Consider the following 21,711-nt stretch of genomic DNA (forward strand, 5'->3'; position numbering starts at 1 on the left):
GCTGTACCTGTTTGCTGTGGTGTTCCCCAGGGATCTGTGCTAGGCCCTACCCTGTTCTCACTGTATATGCTTCCTTTAAGTGTCATTTTGGAGAAATACCACATTGCCTTTCACTATTATGCTGATGACATCCAGATCTATTTTGAGCTGAATGATGATCTAGCTATGTCCGTGAGTAACTTTCGAGAGTGCATGTGCGAGGTCAAGCAATGGCTTCTGGCAAATTTTCTTATCCTTAACGATAAGAAAACTGAAATTATGATCTTTGGCAGTGACGCTCTTCGTGCCAAACTTCATGATGCTTTTGGTTTTCTCACCAGTTCTTTCCCTGACACTGTTAGGAATCTGGGTGTGCTACTTGACAGCTCATTTAAACTTGACAAACAAGTATCTGCTGTCGTTAGATCTAGTTTCTACCAACTTCGCCTTATTTCCAGGGCCAAACATTACATCCCGCACAATGACTTGGAAAAGCTTATCCATGCCTTTGTTACGTCACGACTAGATTACTGTAATTCACTTTATTATGGTCTCCACTCTACCCTTTTACATAGATTACAGACAGTCCAGAATGCCGCTGCACGCATTCTAACTAAAACTAGGAAGTTTGCTCACATCACTCCCGTCCTTGCTGATCTGCACTGGTTGCCTGTGAAATTTCGTATTCAATTTAAAATTCTGTTGTTTACTTTTAAAATTACTAATAACACAGGGCCAAGTTATCTTAAGGAACTCTTAAATTCATATCTTCCTACGAGGGCCTTAAGATCCTCCTCACAGTCATTGTTGGTTCAGCCCAGATCTCGCTTGAAGTCTAGAGGTGATCGAGCGTTCGCTCTAGCTGCACCTGAGCTGTGGAACAGTCTCCCGATTGGCATCCGGGCGTCTGATTCTATTCAATCTTTTAAATCACGGCTTAAAACATATCTGTTTGAACTTGCTTTTCCTACCAGTTAATTTCTCGCCTTGCTTCTAGTGTGTTGTTCTAATGTTCTAATGTGTCTGGTTGTTTTGCGTTGTCCTGTGCTGTCAATGTTTTCCATCACTGTGTTTGATGGTTCAGCTTTACAGCTTTACTCTGCTATAGCTCTGTGCTATAGTTTATTCTTATTAGTGGTTTTTACCTGTGAACATAATCTCACACTATATGACTCTGACGTTATAGTCTTAATTATTTTATTATTTTATTGTTGCGTTGCCTATGTCCTCTATCACTGTGTATGATGGTACAGTTCTCTTGCTACAGCTGTGTGCTATTGACTGTTCCTATTAGTGGTTTTTACCTGTGAACATAATCCCACACCTATATGATTCTGATGTTTTAGTGTAAATCATTTTATTGTTTTATTGTTTCATGTAAAGCACTTTGGCATGCCCCGGGCTTTTAATGTGCTCTATAAATAAAGATTGTTGTTGTTGTTGTACCCTCTGAGCCAAATGAGTTCTGGTCACAAGCAAAGATATGATGAGAGGGAAAATGTGCACTGTGGAGCAGAAGCTCAAATTAGCAGAAAAGAGGTGAAGAGGAAGAACTTTGTTGTGAAATGAAGTAAAGAAACTGAAATTTGTGCTTAAAACAAGTGAAAAAGCTGAACTCTGAAATCCTGCTAAAACAGCAGAAGAGGCTGATATTTTTCAGCTACTCATTGAGCCAAACTGTTTCTCACGTAACTGAAAAAAGGTGGAAAAGCTTAAAATTCTAATGAAAACAGCAGAAGAGGCTGAGTGCACTGTGGAGCAGAAGCTCAAATTAGCAGAAAAGAGGTGAAGAGGAAGAACTTTGTTGTGAAATGAGAAATAAATAAAGAAATAAAGAAACTGAAATTTGTGCTTAAAACAAGTGAAAAAGCTGAACTCTGAAATCCTGCTAAAACAGCAGAAGAGGCTGATATTTTTCAGCTACTCATTGAGCCAAACTGGTTCTCATGTAACTGAAAAAAGGTGGAAAAGCTTAAAATTCTAATGAAAACAGCAGAAGAGGCTGAGATTTGTGCTGATAAGAGGTGAAAATGCTGAACCAATCAGAGGTACTGCTTCTGTCTGCTTCATCAGGCTGTGTAAATAAATTATCAATATGAATTACCGGTCTGTGATAGTGTATAAATTTGTAGTTAAAATAAACATGTGGGCAAAGGTGGAATCGAACCCACAACCTTTGGTCTGAAGAGCCGTTTCATTACCAATCGCGCCACCTGGAAAGGGGGCGAGCACCTGGAAAAAAGGGTGAAAAACGCCGTTTTTTGGAGTTACAAAACGTCGTGTAACTCAAAAACTAGGTGGGATAGAAGCATAATTCTTGCACTGGGTGAATCAGTGGACTTTGGTGTACTTTGACTGCGATTTACATAGCTCTTTGTATCTCCGTCGCAGAGATATGACAAGAGAAGAAACGGCTTCATTTTCGGAGTTTGAAAAATGAGAGGAGGACAGATTTCCACCCCTCAAACATGTTTTTGCAGAAACACTGTAATTTTGCTTAAATAGTATGAAATAGCAGTAATACTATGATTTGGCAGAAATACTACTTTTTAGCACAAATACTATTGTACAGAATGGTGTACGTCAGTTTAATGCTGGGTGGTGCTGCAATAGTAACTATCCTCAGTCAGAAGGAGAGGCTGACATCCATGGATTAGATTACCACAGGTGGAGTTTATTGGCGGTCAGATGGATGGTACAGGGAGGTATGGCATACAGTAGGAGGATGTGGAGAGGTGATATGGTGTGGTTTCTATGATTAAGAACAGGGTATGCATTACAACATGCATACAGATTAAAGATTAAGAAAACTGGCAACAAATTCCTCCACTACAAATCAGTCTGATACCACTTCTTACAGGGTTCACGTTTACTAAGGCACTACCCAAAAGGCGCCACAAGAGGGCACTCCAACACAAGAGATGACCTATTTACACTGTAAACGGCCCCTACTTAGCCACTACATAATACAGTGATATTACAGTATACAGATTCACACAAATACTATGATTTGGCAGAAATACTATGACTTAGTAGTAATACTATAACATAACAGATTTCCTAAAAAAAACTATGAAATTGCAGTAATTCTATGACTTGGCAGAGATACTACGTTTTAGCACAAATACTATAACAACGCAGAAATACTATGACTTAGTAGTAATACTATAACATAACAGTTCAATGTTCTTGCACAAATACCACAATATGGCAGAAATACTATGTTTTAGCACAAATACTGTGATTTGGTATAAATACTACGATTTGGCACGCATACTATATTCCGAAGATACACTATAACATAACAGATATTCTACGACTTAGTAGTAATACTATAACATAACAGAATTATTAATTGGGCACAAATACCACGATTTGGCAAAAATACTATGATTGGGTACAAATACTATGATTTGGCAATAATACTGCATTTTAACACAACTACTGAGATTTGATTGAAATACTATGATTTAGAAGAAATACTATTACTCCATACAAATACAATCCTTTGGGACAAATACTATGTTTTGGTTCCAATACTATGATGTGCAACAAATACTATGATTTGGCACAAGTACTATGATTTAGTACAAATACTATGATTTAGCAGAAATACTATGCCTTAGTAGTAATACTATAACATAAGAGATATACTATGGTTTTGCAGACATACTATGTTTTTGCACAAATACCATGATTTGGCACAAATGCTATGATTTAGCAGAAATACTATGATTGGGTACAAATACTATGATTTGGCAATAATACTGCGTTTTAACAACAACTACTGAGATTTGCTTGAAATACTATGATTTAGAAGAAATACTATGACTCCATACAAATACGATGCTTTGGCACAAATACTATGATTTGGCACAAGTACTATCATTTAGTACAAATACTATGATTGGGCAGAAGTATTATGTTTCAGTACAAATACTATGATTTGGCAGGAATACTATGACTTAGTAGTAATACTATAACATAACAGTTCAATGTTCTTGCACAAATACCACAATATGGCAGAAATACTATGTTTTAGCACAAATACTGTGATTTGGTATAAATACTATGATTTGGCACACATACTATATTCCACAGATACACTATAACATAACAGATATTCTACGACTTAGTAGTAATACTATAACATAACATAATTATTAATTGGGCACAAATACCACGATTTGGCAAAAATACCATGATTCGGCACAAATACGATGACAAGGCAAAAATACTATGATTGGGTACAAATACTATGATTTGGCAATAATACTGCATTTTAACACAACTACTGAGATTTGACTGAAATACTATGATTTAGAAGAAATACTATTACTCCATACAAATACGATGCTTTGGGACAAATACTATGTTTTGGTTCCAATACTATGATGTGCAACAAATACTATGATTTAGCACAAGTACTATGATTTAGTACAAATACTATGAATTGGCAGAAATACTGTGACTTAGTAGTAATACTATAACATAACAGATATACTGTGATTTTGCAGACATAGTATGTTTTTGTACATATACTATGATTTGGCACAAGTACTATGATTTAGTACTTTCATTTTCCATTGCTACAGTGCATACACACAGACACAAAGAGTTTGCAGCCCACCATGGGGGTTTTATGATGGGGTCACTTCTATAAAACTGTGTTTCACAGACAAAGGGGTGAAGATTTTGCAGAGGGACATCGGCCTCGTCTTCCCTTCTAGAAGATGCATGCTTAAATGAAGATGAATAAAGGTTTTGTGAAAATGACTACTGCGTCCGGTGCATCTCTGGAGGCCCGAGGAATAAAAAAAGAACCGGGGTAAAACTGATTTCCTAACAACGCTCATACTCTCTCCCGCACTCGATATATTATCCATTGTTGATCTGCACACAGCTGTTGCTGAACATTGCACTCGCTTACGTCACTGTCATGAGACACTCTCGCAAAAAAAATCACAGTTTTAGTAACGCAGCATGCTCACAGGAAAGTAACAGTAATATATTTCCTTTTTTGCAATAGTAATCCCTTACTTTACTCGTTACTTGAAAAAAGTAATCGGATTACAGTAATGCGTTACTGCCCATCTCTGCACTTGTGTCCTCAGTCCTGAGTCTGCTGTGACAGCCAGTGGGATGGCCTTGTGTTTTGTTTTTTCTGTTAACTGTTTCTTGCAGTTATAATTAGAGATGCAGCACACCTGAGAAGGCCAGTCCCAGTGTATATAAAGACACCTCGACTGAACCAGCGGGGTCTCTTTCTTTCTGTCTGGAACCCATCATGTTCATTTGGAGGTTTCAGTTATGGCTGTTATTTCCTTTCAATTGTGTTCACCTTATTTTCATTAAATATATCTTACAGCCTTTAAAAGCCTGTGTGTGGTCTCCCTCTTGCTTGTCACTTCCTTTGAGCCGGGTTGTGACACTGCACAGCTGGAGTAATTGATTTTGTTGCATGCTATCAATGAAGGGAACAGGAGTGCTGTTGTGTTACCATGCAGGAAGGTTAACATATCACAGAGATGCAAATCGTGACAATTTATCCTTTGAAGTTATTCTAAGCTCTGCTCTGTTAAAGATTGCAGGAAACATTTTTACCAGACTTGGATTGCAGATGTACTTTACATACATGCTGGTGCCAGTGCTCTCCATGAGATTCTCTAAACTTGTAAAGAGAACAACACATACAGGTGACCCAGGAGTTTTGTTTTTTTTGTTTGTTTGGTTTTTTTTTTCTCTCTTCCCCCCCCCTTCTCACCGTCTCTTCTCCCCTTTGGTTTTCTTTCTTTCTCTCCCTCTCTTTCTTTCATTCTTTCCCCCTGTCATGTCTGTCCCGTTTGTAACTGAAAATAAAATAAATTCATAATTATAATAAAGGTCAATCAAATGGACCAATATGGCAAGGCCATGATGATCCACTTGGTAAAATAAATCCGTTTGGCATCTTTCTTGGCCTCAAGACAACAATTCTGATGGCTATAGATCCAAACGGGACACAAAAAAAAAAAAAAAAAAAAAAAAAGAGAACAACACATATTGTCTTTCCTTTGTTTCATTTGAACTGCTTTTATTCCACTAATATCAAACTAACTGAAAAACTCCACCCAGTAGACACAGCTGCTGTATGAACAGCTCACAGTAAGTCTCACATCTGTCACTAACTATGACATCATTATCATCATATTTCCTTCTGCTGCTTTCACTTTATGAAGCTAACATATGATAGGAGTGATACACTGAGCAGGAATGTTAGATTTGTTGGTATCAAATGAAAATAAGATCATCTTTGTGTCCATATTTGTGATTAGGTTCTGCCAATGACTTGCCTTCACACCAGTTATCTGAATCATCTCCACCCTTTGACAGAATGATTTGAACAATAACCCCCCCACCCCACCCACCCCACCCCATTCTGAATCATCTCCACCCTTTGCTGAAACCACAGGAGGGAAGTTTTTGAAGTATATGAATATGCAGATTGTCTCATGCCCTTGTTTGCTTGATGTCATGAAATTAATTCTTATCATGCTGTAAGTTTAAATAGTTTATTTTGTCCCTGTCATTCACCAGAACAGGATCAGGAATTTGCAGCTGTTGTTAAAGAAATTTTAAAAATTCAAATACCATGTCTACAACTGCTCAGAGACAAAAACCTGAGGGACTCATGTGGAGAATACATTTTTCAAAACAGTGCCACAGATCTAGTAAAACACCAGTGAAACAGTGAAAGTGAAAGCTCATGACTGATCTGAATTTCAAATTCGGAATTCTGATATCACATCATCTATGTTGACTATCTTTGCATTTGCTTTGTTTTACAGCCTCAACACTTTAGTATTGAACATCAAGTTAGACCAAATAAACCAAATAAGTATAAATTAAGTGTAACCCTGGTTAACATAGCTAACAACAAATAAATGCCTGTTAGTAAAAACAGTCATAAGAAAAATATTACAGGTGATAAATAGTCAATAAATAGATCATAATGGTTAGAAAATTAATTAAAAACATCAGCAATGATATAATTCATGGTATAAGATTTCATTTGTGTTTAAAAACATGTTAAAAGGGTAAAAAACTTGCTAATTCATGGTGTTTTATGTTAATTCAGGTAAAATGGCTGAAATATGTGTTCAGACTCTTATTGTGAAAGGGCACGTTGCAGCGTGACTCCTGTGATAGCCACACCCAGTCGGGTTGTTCTTTCTTTTTGATGCAGACAGTCCTTGCAGAGCTGCTGCTTAAATGAGTGAAAAAATAGTAAAAACAAGCCAGAAATAGGGCTGGGCCATATTATACCGTTCACGGTAATACCGGTATAAAGTTCGGCAACGATAGGAAAATGAAATATCGCGACAGAATGTGGGCAAAATGCGCATGCACAGTGCCTTTGTTTTCAAACGCTCATACGCACATGGCAGAAAAAGTATGGCGCCAATGGAGGATGACACGGACGAAGGCGCATCTTTGAATGAAGCGGGTGAGCCAGAATTGGTCAGTAAAACGGTGCAACTTCGGTGGTGTGGAAGTGGTTTGGTTTTTGTCCATCGGATACCCACCAAAGCACAATTTTTTGTAGAACATGCAAGCGGGCCATCGTGGCGAAGGGAGGAAACACTACAAACCTATTTTATCATTTCAAGCAGAAGCATTCCTCGGAGTACAAAAAAGCCATTAAAGCACGTGAAGAGTTGTCCGGTTCAACTAGCGAGGTGGTAAGACCAAAGAAGATGACTCAACAAACAATCGACGTAGCTTTAAATAGCTGCACGCCTTATGACAAAAGTAACAAACGCTGGGGGAAACTAACTAATGCAGTGACACATTGTTTAGCCAGGGATATGATGCCTATTCAGAGTGTGGAAAGAGAAGGTTTCAAAAAGATGCTTAAAACGTTCGATCCACGCTACAAGCTACCCACAAAGAAATACTTCTCTAAAGTCGCCTTGCCTGCTTTATATGAAGAGATCCGTACTGAGGTGTCAAATGCGTTATCTTCGGTGGAGTTTTTTGCGTCCACCACGGACATGTGGTCAAACCGAACATCAGACCCCTACATGAGCCTCACAATACATTACGTGGACAAAGACTGGAAGCTACAAAACAAGTGCCTCGAAACATGTTTTTTCCCCGAGGACCATACTGGGGAAAATATAGTCTTAAAAGAGTTCCTCAGCTCGTGGAATCTTCAGGAGGAAAAACAAGTGTGTGTGACGACAGACAACGGGACCAACATTGTGAAAGCCGTCGCACTCAACAACTGGACCAGACTTTCATGCTTTGGACATCGCCTACACATTGCAATAGGTAAGTTTTTTGGTTTTTTTTGCAATAGGTAAGTTAATTATAACGTCAGATTAAGAACTTATTGTATTAGTTTAAATGATGGTAATAATACTGTTTGTGTTATCAATCTCTGAATGTGGGTAGTTGTACTGCAAGATTATATATATATATATATATATATATATATATATATATATATATATATATATATATATATATATATATATATATATATATATATATATATATATATATATATATATATATATATATAAATAAATATATATATATAAATATGTGTAAATAATTGTGTGTTATACAACTTAAATGTCACACATTCCACACCGCATTAATATTGCTGTTGAAACTGTGTTTCCTTTTAAATGTATGTCTTTTAGAAAGAAGTGTGAAGGACTGTAGGAGTGTTTAGCTTATTTTAGAGTTTAGAAATGTGTTAACATAGAATGTAGAACTATTGTAGAGACACTGACGCTGCCCTCAATATAATAAAGGCCTCACTGTGTCGTGAACTTAGGAGTAGATTGTAGGAGACCCCTCCCCCACTTGAACTGTGAAAGTAAAACAGAGAGGAGTTAATGCTGAGTGGAAATTCCCCAGAGAATGTTTGGGTGGGGTTCTCAACATTTGTAACTGGATAACTGTGGTCTGGAAGGGAGATGGGTTTTATGACCTCTAGGGAGTCACCTACACCCACAGTGTTTTAACTGTCACGCACACACATACACACGCACACTCACTCATGTGCACTCACACATACACACAGGTATGCGTACACAGTCACACACGAGCACTCACATAGACACGTGGGAACGCGCACATGTAGGCATTCATGTGCTCGTGCACATAGATACAGACAGAGTTTGCAGCACACCGTGGGGGGTTTATGATGGGGTCGCTTCTATAAAGCTGGCTGTAACGATCAAAGGGGTGAAGATTTGGAGAGGGACACCGGCCTCGTCTTCCCTTCTAGAAGATGCATGCTTAAATGAGGATAAATGAAGAAGAGTAAAGATAAATGAAGATGAGTAAAGATGAATAAAGGTTTTGTGAAATGACTACTGAGTCCGGTGCCATCTCTGGATGCTCGAGGAATAAAAAGAACCGAGGTAAAACTGATTTCTTAACAGGACCCAAGGATCAAACGAGCAGTTGGAGTGGGAAAGAAGATTGTTGCTGCTTTTGGCCATAGCTGGAAGCACCAGCGAGCTCTGCAGGCTGCCCAAAAGCAACTGGGCCTACCAGAACACAAACTCATGACTGAATGTTGCACTCGTTGGGGTTCAAAGCAGAGAATGATCCAACGGCTGCTGGAACAAGAAAAAGCTATAACACAGGTTTTAGCTGCTGATAAAACCACAAGGCACCTCATGTTGACATGGCAAGACATTGAAGAGCTTGACTCGGTCAGCACTGCACTGAATCCACTCCTAGAGTTTACAGATGCTTTCTCTGCTGAAGAGTATGTAACCATTTCATGTGTTAAGCCTGTTCTTCAGATGTTTAACAATGACATGTTAAAAGTAAAAGAAGGTGACACTGAGCTGACCAAAGACATCAAAACAGCAATACTTGACTACATGAACAAAAGCTACAAAGACAGTGTCACAGAGAGGCTTGTTAACATGGCTTCTTTCCTTGATCCACGGTTTCATACAGAATATTTCAGTGAGAGCGAAAGCGAAGCCATCAAAGTTCAAGTCATGAGTGAACTAGAGCATCTTGTCCCACACCAGGGTAGCACAGCCACAGGTTTTTCAGAAACACTTCATACATCTACTGGTGACCAAACAAGTCAGGGAGCTGTTAATAAGCAAAAGAAGAGTCTCGGGAGTTTTTTGAAGGGACCAGTTAGTGGCAAGATGGAGGTAACTGCAGAGAGGTTATCATCTGAACTGAGAAGTGAATAGTCCACCAGCAGACAGTGAGTGTGATCCTCTTTCGTGGTGGAAAGTTCACACAGTAAACTTTCCCCACATCAGCAGATTAGCTAGGAAATACCTCTGCATTCCAGCAACTAGCTCTGCATCTGAAAGGTTGTTCAGCACAGGTGGAAATGTTGTAACTTGTCAAAGGTCCGCATCTGTGAACATGTTGGTGTTTCTGGCAAAGAATCTTAAAACTTAAAATGTAGAAAAACTTCCACGAGCAGTAGCATAATTTATCTATGTTTTTTGTTTGTTTTGTTTTTACTCAAGAGTTTGTGCAATATTATTATTTGACTTATTGATTTTGCACACTGCACTTTTGTTGCAAAGCACCTCTTAAGTTTTGTGGATATACATTACATGATTATGGATAACCATGTATATAACAGGATAACCACTGTTGAATTTTGTGTGGCTGTAATGCACGTTAAAATAAACAGCTGCTTGTTTAAACAAAAACAAATTGATGGGGTTTTTTTCCACTAAAAAAAGTTGTGGAGTTGTATTTTGTTTTGCATCAATTATATTGTCAGTTATATCGTTATCGCAAATTTTCAAATCTATATCGTGATAAATATTTTTTGCCATATCGCCCTGCCCTAGAATGTAGAATGTAGGAGATTTTTTTTGTCTTTTATGTCTTTGAGATATTTTTGTTTTTCCGACCTGTCCTTGCCTTGGTGACGTTGTAAACATAACCGAAGGGGAATTGGTGAGTTCAGAAATTGTATTTTATTTCATGCAAGAAATGTTTTGTTGTATTATATTGCTCATTTCATGCAAATGGAGAGCCAAGGTAGCAGATTTGTTGTTTTATGTTAAAAACGGTGGATTCGTGCTTAACCGACACACAGGCTGTACTTCAAAGGCTTTTGACGGTGTTTCAGCGCGCCATATTGGCGTCACCTCATTTACGGCTAAATAAGCTGGAAAAACAGACTTTTACTGTTATTTAAGGGCTACCCGTGTGTTATTTTTGAATGTTTATGCACTTTATTTTGTTGTTATGGTAGGCCATTAAGGTTTGGATCGGGAAATGCTGAGCTAGAATCGGGAGTTTGATCCGCTGAGCGAGAAACAAGATGGCGAGCCACCCACGGACCCATTGAACTATACTGAGCAGGAAAAGGGAAACGCCCCCTGCTGGACGTTGAGCTCTTTCGCTGATAAAACTGGTAGGATTAATCCATACACCTCTGCAAAAGAACAGCGGACTTTCAAAGCACTGGATAATCATTCAGAGCAATTCCAGGATTAATAGTTAAAGGACACAGAGACAACTTTCTTTTGTTTCTTTGTTTGTTTGTTTAAGGGATTCATTCAGCCTTTTGCTGAATTGTTTTCAGTTTTACATTTATTTATTTATTTTTGTAATTTATTTTGGTCAAACTTACATTTTAATGCTGTAATGGTGTTAATGGAAATGTAAATAATTTTGTTGGGTTAAAACAAAATAAGAACTGGTTGAAATTTAAAGGTGAACCTAGACCAAGATTAAATTAAATCTTGGGCTTAAAGAAACTAAAATTGATTTAAAATAGCACAGTGTTAACTCAAATAGATCAAAGGATAAACTTGAACGTAGAACTTGAAATAAATAAGACAATAACCTAGGTTGAGAATAACATCCTTTTAAAGCCAAATAAAAGGTTTTGAGATAAATAGGATAAACTAACAGAACATACTTAACAAAAAGGGGAAAGAAAATATCTTGTTTTCCTTAAATGTGTGATGTTGAATGTGTTATATAATGTGTCTATAACTATCTATTCTCTGTCTTCACAAAATAATAATCCGGCAATTTAAACGTATTTTCTGGTCTGTGGTCTTTATCACACGCTACACTCATTACTGATCTAGTAGTCGAACCTAACTGGTCCTAGTATACTGTAACGACTCCAGAAGTGTTACATAAGCATTTTAGCGGGAAAAACTCCAAGAGACAAACAAAGTAAAGCAATACGTTTATTTTACAAAGACAAGGTACAGATGAAAGGTACAGATCTGCTGACAACAGATACAACAGATTAGTTAAAAAGCAGATTACACCATAAAAGTGCACCCCCAGGACTGGTTCAGTCACTCACCAGGCAGCTCTCTACCAGCTTACACACTGCTGGAAGGCTGATTGCACAATTAAATCAAATTGATTCCTGTTAAGACACACCCACACACAGATAACTGCTAGAAAACATTGAATAACACACCCACCCACATGACATAGTGATCAACTTTCTGTATCCAAGGTGCCACACTCCTAACATTCAGACAGGTTTGTGTGCAGTCATCAGGATGGCAGGGTCTGAAATGGAAACTGTTTCCCCATCTATCATTTAGTCATGGATTGTCATCTTTCATCAGTGACTGGTGATGGCATAATTCATTATTAGAGCAACCAGTGAATACAACTGAGTTTACTTTAACTTAGTAAAAGTCTTTTTCTCAATTATGTGCTGATTTTTGATAAACAAGAGTTTAGAAACAAAGCTCACTCTGTTCCTCTAAGACAACAAAATGAACCGTTCAATATAGTTTGAAGTATTTATGCTTTGACGTTACTCTAAACTCTGCTACACCTCCCCCATCCTTGTGGATCCAACAAAGAACAGTGAGCTTCCACTTTAGACATAATGTCTTATGAAAGAGATAATAGGGCACCTTTTTCACTCAGTGTAACACAGCACTGCTGTGTGGACACACTAGCATTTATCAGTATCATCTCACTTTCCTTTATGTTTGGAAGTGCAGCTGTGTGCAGCAAACGATAATGATGCCCTTGATTGTTGTAGGTTATTTAATTTCTTTTAATTCTATACGTAGGGGGAAACATTTAAATGTTGAATAATTTCATATATAAAAGCATAATAATGACTTCTATCATTTATCTGCATTATTGCACTGTTTTCAGTCAGAAAAAAATAGTGAACTCTGAGCTTACACTGGATTTTTTAACTCACTTATTTGCATTGCTCTTGGCAGCTAGTCTGCTGCTTGACTCCTTAAATTTTTGCATATCATCCCATTGTTGTTTCTGTCTGCAGTTCGTGTCCCGTTTGTTGGACAATTCATGTTTAAACTGTTACGCGAGTGATGTAATTCCTGTTTAGAAGGGTTCAGGAAATATGAACTGGCAGCAATCACTTCAGGGTGTCGGGTCAGGACACTTGTGGATGTTCAAATGAGGGAGGACCAAACAGAGTCAAGGAATAAAGTTGTCATTCTGTATATTTCCAGTTGAACATGTGCCCGTAGGTTGGCGAGAGTGTAGGGTGTGAGAAAGTGTGTGTGTGGTTTCTGCAGACATTTCTTTTATTGTGGAGGTTATTATTTGATTAGCATTCAAATATCTCAATGAATACAGAATAAAGATCTATCACAAAGAAAGAAAGCACAAGACAAGGCTAATCAAAAAGTATTGGCTGAAGCATATGGGCTCAAAGCAAAAGAATAAAACAAAACAAACAAAAAACAAAACAAAACAAAAAACCCTTCCACCTTAGATAAGTAAATACATTAAATTTAATTTCATAACAATAATCAAAGCAAAACAACCAACACTTGCTGTATTAATATTTTTGCTCTTTTCATTCTTAATTGATATATTTTTCTAATACTCTAGTTTTAAACATGTTTTAAAACAAGGAAAATGAACAACACATTTTTAAATCACTGTCATAACTATTCCACGAGTTAACTCCTCTAACAGAAACACATCTCTGCTTTATATTTGACCTTATCTTGTTTTTTTTAATCTGTTCCCCTTATTGACTCTGTGTCATTTTATATTCAACTAAATCATTAAATTTCAGGGTATTCAAATTAATAAACAAAACGTTCGCTGGTTCTATATATTTCAATTCATTTATAATTCCAAGCTTATTATTAATTATCACTCCAAGACATTTATTTTTATACTCTTTCAATTTGTATTTGATTAACCCTGATTTTAGAACCCATTTAAAAGGTTTCTTTTAACATTGATCCTTATTTTACTTATAAATATATTTAACTGCATACACTTCACTGTGGTATAAAAAATATCTAATAAAATAAAATAATAAATATATAATATAATATAAAAATAATAAAAGCATTTACTGACTAGTAGTTACTGAAAAACAGAGCTTGTGTCTCCACAGATTACCTATTAAACACTTCCAGGAACTATTCAAAGCACACATGAAATACGTGCAGCTGCCTCGTAAGCAGCTGCGGAGAAGTGCGAAGTTATAACATAGATCTGAAGTGAAAGTGAGTGTTAACACCATCTAAAAGTGTCCAGTGCAGCCACTGTCCCTGATTTTCAGGCTGTATTAATAAGATAAAATAAGATAAAGATATTAATCATCATCAGCATTATCATTACTCCTTTCAAAAAGAAGAGTTATTTTCTGCTTTGTTTGTGGATGATGAGACAGACAGAACAATTCAAAATCAGTTTCCTGTTTGAGTCCTGAAATCAGTCAAATCTGACTCTGTGACTAAATGAATGTGTGCTTTCTGTCAGAGTCTAATATCAGGTTTTGAAAAAGATCCAGAAGTGTCTGATGTGATTGTGGAGTACTCTGAGAGAACACAAGCTCAACTCACATCATTTATTCCTTACACATAGAAGCAACATTTTTGTTTTTTTTTCTTGCTGTTGTGAAATGTTTGTTCTTGTGGTTGTTTTTTTAATTCCTACAGCATTATTTTAAGTATTAGTAAACAATCTCAGCTGCTCATGTGTGCTAAAGCTCCACATTTGATTTGGCAGTTTTAAACTAAATACCCATCCTGACACAATCCCAGAGAGGTTAGTGTCTATAGCTGGAATCAAACCAGCAACCTTTCATTTGCCAAGCATGAAGCCACATTTATATTAAGTTATTATAAGCAAAACAAAATAATTATATGAAATGCCATTTAATTATTTTGCAAACAGCATCTGTCTACAAAGAAAGGTGCTCTGATGCTTCCTGTCAGCAGAATGGACCAATCAAGTTTCTGAAACCAACCAGAGGAAATCTGCTGCTGGTGCTGAATAAAGTTCCTCATATTTTACTGCGAAATCTCCATGGAGACAACAAGCTGAGAGCAGAGGGTGGAGGAGTAGACAGTTAAAAGTGACACAGAGGTCTGAATAAAAGAGGCTCCGTACCTCTGACTGACTGGAATCGTGACAAATGTTTGTGTAGGTGTGTGTAGTCTATGCTGTGCGTTTACTCTGTTGTATTTCCTCATTGTTTCCGCTCATCATCATCACCACACAGTCATTGTGAGTCTCCTTCATGGTGAAGAGGATTCTCATGGGCCTGTTGTGGATGTTTGCTTCTTGGTGTGATCAGCCATCGTTAAAGATCAACAAACATCAACATCATCCTGCACTAACAGTAGTAAAGGCTGCAGCCATTGAACTGGTGAAGCAAATGTATTAATCACTACACAGCTGTTTTAGATATGAATGTGAAAAAAATAATAATTTAAAACCTCATTGTGCATGACCCAGAAAGATTATCAGAAGCTTTACTGCAGTGAGTTAGTAGCAATAATGAAAAAAAAAATCTAGAGCAGTTTGCTGTAAGATGTATGATTTATTTTCCACTGAAGTAAGTTCATAAGAGGTATTTCCCAAAACAATGCACATGCCCATGTAAAACTGAATAAATTTCTGTAACTTGCAATTGAAGTAAGTTACGGAAATTACTTCGCACCTTCTTTATTGTGCAGGCCCGGACCCCAGAGGCTACACAGCTCTGCAGCTTATACCTTCTGAGGGAGAAACCTGTCTGCAGAAGAACAGCAGAGAAAAGGAGAGAAAGCTGAAATCCAAGTTCCACATCTCCATCATTTCTTTTCCCTGGCTCCCGCGGTAAAACATAAAAGCCTGGTTCGGTCGGAGACGTGGGCATAAGCATGGGTGGTATCGATCACACACACACCACATCTTGTAGAAGGAGGGACAACGTCAAAATGGTCATTATCCAGTCCATTATCTGAGAATTTTACCCATTAGACAGACTTCAAAGTATGTCCACCGATTGCCCCCCCCCCAAAAAAAACACATACAAAAAAGCCTGCTGCCCTGCTGTCTTAACTTTCTTGTCTAAACCCAATTCCACAAAGCCACACATGCTGACTCTCTTGTTCAGCTTAAATGTGGGAAGTTGAAATTGAATGAGAAGTGTAGAAACTGAAAATTTTAGCACTTTCTTCCTGCAGGGAATTTGAGGAGTTCTTCCAGCCCCATTTCCCTGACACAAAGCATGTTTGTATCAGTCCTCTCTGAAACATTTAACTAAAACTTTGCTAAAACTATCATTTCTTTTTCTCAGAGATGTTGATAAAGTCTAAAGTCAAACAGAGGATTAAATGCTGTTTGGAGCTCTTAGACTGTGGTGCTGTATCCACTGATGCATTTATGGATTAAAGCACTGTTATTTATTTAGATACACTTTTTTATTACAACAGTGATTGATTTGTTTTCACTTTCCCCCTCCTGCCAAATTTAAGGTCAAAGGGCAGATGAAAAACATTAGTGTTGGGCAAACTGAAGATCCTTTGCTGCCCCCTATTGGCTGTTACCATTGTTGATTGTTGACCTCATACACTGAATTCACTCAGTATTGACATGATAGCATCACACAGTTGCAGCAGATTTAACGGCTCTCCATGATGTGAATCCAACATATCTCAAAGGTGATCAATTGGATTTTTCAGCGTTTGGTTTGTTAGAGCCATATTTATGATACAGGACACGCAGTTAAAGTAAAAATAGAGCTTTTATACCAAAACGCTTCTCTTATGTTAACAGTAACTCGAATAATTTTACAATTTAATGCTTGAAGGTCTGGGATTTTTTTTTTCATTTTCCTGCAAAGTGTCATTTACAAAGTGACAGGATTTCTCTGTAAATTAAACAAATTAAATTACACAAGTTTGCTTTCATGTTAAAGTTTGCCCTGATCTTGACCTCTAAACTCCAGGTGAGAATCTTACAAGCATCAGAAGCTGTTACATGCGTAAATGCATCGACTCTTTAACATGTGACAGGTAATCAGACATTGTATCCTCAAGCAGTTGAACAAATGTACCTAATAAAGTTTTTAACCTGGAAAATTTCCCCAGAGCTTGTTCCTGTTTCCTGATTTTAAAGTTTAATGGTCAGGTTAGGTCAGGAGTTAAACATTGCAGTGAGTCACAGAACGTAGAATCAAACTCTTCTCATGTCCAGGATCCAAATTGCATCACTTTTCCCATCATTCTTATTTGTTTTTAATCACTGTGACCACCAGAGGGCAAACAGATGCTGCTGTGAGACGTTTGTTGAGATTACGACACCTTTCCAGTTTGGATATGAGATCACATGATACACAAAAGCACTCTTACTGGTTATTTAAAAAAGTTTTCCTCTTTTAGAAAAACATGACTCACTTACACTTCTTGTGTTTGTGTAGCTGTTGCACCTCCAGCCACACAAAAACAGAAAGTATCTTGACGTACATTAAAAGTGTAGTACCAGTTTCTTTATTTAGAACTTGCTCCCAATAAAAAGAGAACTTTATGATTTGAACCTGTTTCCTTTAACAGAATCTCTAAAAATGAATTATTTTCCTTTACCAACATTAAATTAATATGTTAAAGTTAAATTGTTGCTTTTACAAGCAGTTGAATGGGTGTACCCAATGAAGTCAATGTTCATCACTCAAATCTGGAGGTGTGCTGTGTATTTTGTAAATTTCCTCCCAGGAATGAAAAACATTCACTCATCCCCTAACAGATTATTACACGAATATCAAAAGTAACTGGAGGTAAAACACAAAGAACAATCTTCCGTCTGAACAAGTCACATCAAACAACATGAAACAGTTGAAGTACGGTTAGTTCATGAATTCATAAAACAAGGAAAAATCTGAGGCTCCTTTTTTGGGCAACACAATAAAATGAAAACCAACCCAGTTTTTCCTCTGTTGTTTTATTTTATTTGTGGTTTTCATATGTTTGTTATTTCACAGGCTCCAACTTCCCTTTGAACAATGTATAAGGTGTATATGTGTTTATTTCATCATTGAATGATATGGTATTAAGTTACACTTGAGTCAACTAGTTTGGATACACCGGTGTATCTCTGCTGGAGATATTTTCATTTATTATCCCCTTTTTCTCCTCCTTCTTCTTTACAGAGCCTACATCTAACTGCCTGAGCACAAACTGAATGTTAAAAATGTGATCAGATCAGTCTAATCAGTGCTGCGTTGTCAGCTTGAACCTGTTTTTTCCTTTTCCCGCAGCTTTGCTCTTGGTGTTTCCTTTAACATTTATACAGCACCAAATCACAACATCAGTCACCTCAAGGTGCTTTATATTGTAAGGTAGACCCTAAAATAACACATACAGAAACTGACAGTTCCTCATTAAGTCATCATGTGGTCAGGATAAAACTGCTGATGAAGGACTGAAATGTGTTTGAAAGAAAAACACGACCAATAAACTTCAGAGCACAGATGATTCAGCTGGATCGGAGAGAGCGTCCTTCGCAGGGTGCGTGTATTTTCTGGGCGTCACAAGCTGAGTGAGTCAGACTGCCTCAAATCAGCCATGTTTTTACCTCTGATAGGTTAGTCGTCAGCTGTGTTCTGACATTTCTGCCACATCTGGCCCACACAGCACTCATTTTAGACCCTCCTCATCACTTTTGGCTCACACAATGTCGGCCAGGTTTGGCCCACAAGTGCCTGCTGCCTGGGGCTGGTTTGTATGGTTAGTCACTCAGTGACTCAGAAGGATGAAACAGAAATGTTGAAAAAAAATCTGTCATAAAAACAAGCTAAAAAATCAGACACTATTTAATAATATAATTGGGAAAATAAAAATAGTAAAACCCCTTTTAACTTTGTAAGAATCCAAACTGAAATGTGTTTGACTTTATGACATGTCATGTCAGGGCCTTTCCCTGGGAGACAGCAGAGATAAGAAAATGGAGGCCTACACATGCACATACACGCGTACACAGTGTTTGTGGTTGGAGCTGTTGCACGGTTTCGAGTTTGCACACTGCAGACTGAATCAGGAAGTTGCTTCAGGCACCAGACAAAGAACTCATTTCACACAGACTTTAGGCTTTAAACAGCTACAACAGTTAAACAAATATTTTATAGTTCATAAAACACAGTTTTCCTGAGAACCACTATAAAGATTTGTAAAGGTATATGAAATAAAGCAGCAAATATATATTTATAAAATCTTCCAAATAACAATAATTTTAAATCACACCCTTCTAAAATACCTCAGAAAACAAACATTGCAACGTAAGGCAATTTGTTTTTGCAAATCTGCTTATTATTAAACATTAACTTTAACCTATCAACTTGGTAAATATCACAGAATCAAGAAAACTACAAAACATTTTAATATTTAACAACACAACAATCCAAAGGTAAGGTTATACGCATTATGAACTCTCAAAACTACACTTGTCTAAGACTGCATAAAAAACACAAGCATCAGCACATCTGAATATTGCAGCCTAAATTACATTTGTTTTATGACAGAAGTTTGTACTTAAGAGACATTACCCATGAGCTGGCTTTAAGCCCATCAAGTTCCAGAAGCACCTTCTGGAATACCTCTAGAGTGTTCTTTACTTGTTTGGGGTAGCTCAGATTGAGAGCGTATATAAGTCCCATCATTAAGGCACACGCTCTGGGCACATCAATGTCTTCCAGGACAGCTGTTCCTTCAATCACAATTTTAGCGAAGGCTGGAAGAGACACTGCTGCACGTCTGGTGACTACTATCTTTAACACTTCTTCTGGGAACTGTTCTTCACCATCCTGGCAAGTAGGTTAAAAAGAAACATGTCGGTATGTTATGTGCCATTTAAAAATATAACACAAAACAATGTGATATTTACCTACCAGCTGTTCTCTGAAGAGATCCTCTTCTTTCTCTTTCAGATACACCATCAGGCAACGGATTGCGACCTCTCTTCTTGTTTCCACCGAACTCTGGAGAATAAAAAAAGTTTACTAGGTGAAAAGTCAAACATATTACATTTATAGGACTAGCGTTTTGCTAATTATTGATTTCATTTTTGTCTTTAACAAATAAACAATTTAATTTTTAAAAGTAAAGAAACCTTGTTTATCGATATTTTTCTTATTGACCAGTAGTTACTGAAAAACGGAGCTTGTGTTTTTCGGGACTATTAAAAGCCCACATGAAACGCAACCGCCTTGTAAAACAGCTGACTCATTCAAGAGTTGTGGTCCGTCAGCCAGCTGCGGAAAAGTGCAAAGTTACAACACAGAAAGATCTGAAGTGAAAGGGAGTGTTAGCAAAAATGAAAAGTGTCCATTGCACCGTCCCTGATTTTCAAGCTTTAATTTTTCATCTTTTATAGTTTTTCTCACGCCGCTCGCATTCCGGATGACCTCCGCTCACCTCCCGTTTGTGAATGAAAAACACGTGACTGTTTTTTGCAAAACACAGTCACGTGTTTTTCTACGCTCCCCTGCAGGGAAGCGTAGAAAAAGCTCCTCTGCAGGGAGACAGTAGACAGAAGCAAACACTCAGACACGCGCGACTCTAAACGCCACTGTTACTTTCTCCAGCCTGAAAAGCGGACCTCGAGACTCAAATGGACGCCTTTTCCCTGTGTTTGTCACGCTGGTGGATTGTTTTTGGATACCTCTGTTCTGCTGCTTCTGGAGGTGAAGTGTGTATGTATGACTTTCGGCTTTATGTTCAAGTGCTTGCACAATTTTTGAAAACTTTTATTTACAAGTTATTCAAATCTGTTGATCGCTCTGTGTGTAGATGATTATTAAATTATTGTTTCAGTTTTAAATCTGGTCTCGGATTAATGGTCTGATAACAAGTAAATAAAAAACACCGTGCAAACAAACAACTCAAACATATTAGTCTGTGTGCAAATGTAATATGCGATAAACAAGTACAGTTTTTAGGATGATATAGTGCAGATTATTACACGCAAACACAGAAAGGTGCCGTCACCTCGTGTTATCGGTTTCTGCTTCACCCTGCTTTAACAAGTCGGCCCAAATAAACTCCAACACTCTTCGTTGTGTTGTATCTTTAAAAAAGACAACGAGTCTCTGGTTAATCGTTGCAGATTTATTTTGCAACGATTAACCAAAACCATCACCGTGTCGGCGTATGGCTCGCCATACAGCTCCTGGCAGTGATTACTGCAGCCAGCCTCACATAACCGGGCACACCAAGGGGGAGGACGCTTTTTCCCTATTGCAGTGACCTTAAAGGCAAGTGGAATAATGCCATATAAACACCGTTACACTCGCTACGATCTGTGCACTGACCTCCGAGGCATCTTCGACAAATTGCGTCGTTTTCCGGATAGCACAAGTTACCGTGAGCCCCTTGCAGTTACCGAAAAAACAGAAATGATGTAATTACAGTGGCCCCACTTTTCAGTTATTGTAGAAAATGTTTGGAATCATGTATGATTTTCGTTCCTCTTCTCACGTGTACAACA

At 37.6% G+C, this 21,711-nt stretch overlaps 1 long non-coding RNA gene across 1 annotated transcript; it reads right to left on the bottom strand.

Moving 5' to 3' along the window:
* Nucleotides 1-18,216: 18,216 nt before the first annotated feature.
* On the bottom strand, nucleotides 18,217-20,620 carry LOC146578801 (uncharacterized). Its single transcript, XR_014891572.1, has 3 exons — nucleotides 20,335-20,620; nucleotides 20,114-20,203; nucleotides 18,217-20,029 (listed from the first exon to the last, which is right to left on the bottom strand). It is a non-coding gene; the product is annotated as an uncharacterized LOC146578801 (long non-coding RNA).
* Between the last annotated feature and the right edge of the window lie 1,091 nt (nucleotides 20,621-21,711).

This window comes from Mchenga conophoros, linkage group LG3, assembly GCF_057382185.1.
Source record: "Mchenga conophoros isolate Kocher_MC1m ecotype Shallow Benthic linkage group LG3, M_conophoros_male_GT1.1, whole genome shotgun sequence".
NCBI lineage: Eukaryota > Metazoa > Chordata > Actinopteri > Cichliformes > Cichlidae > Mchenga > Mchenga conophoros.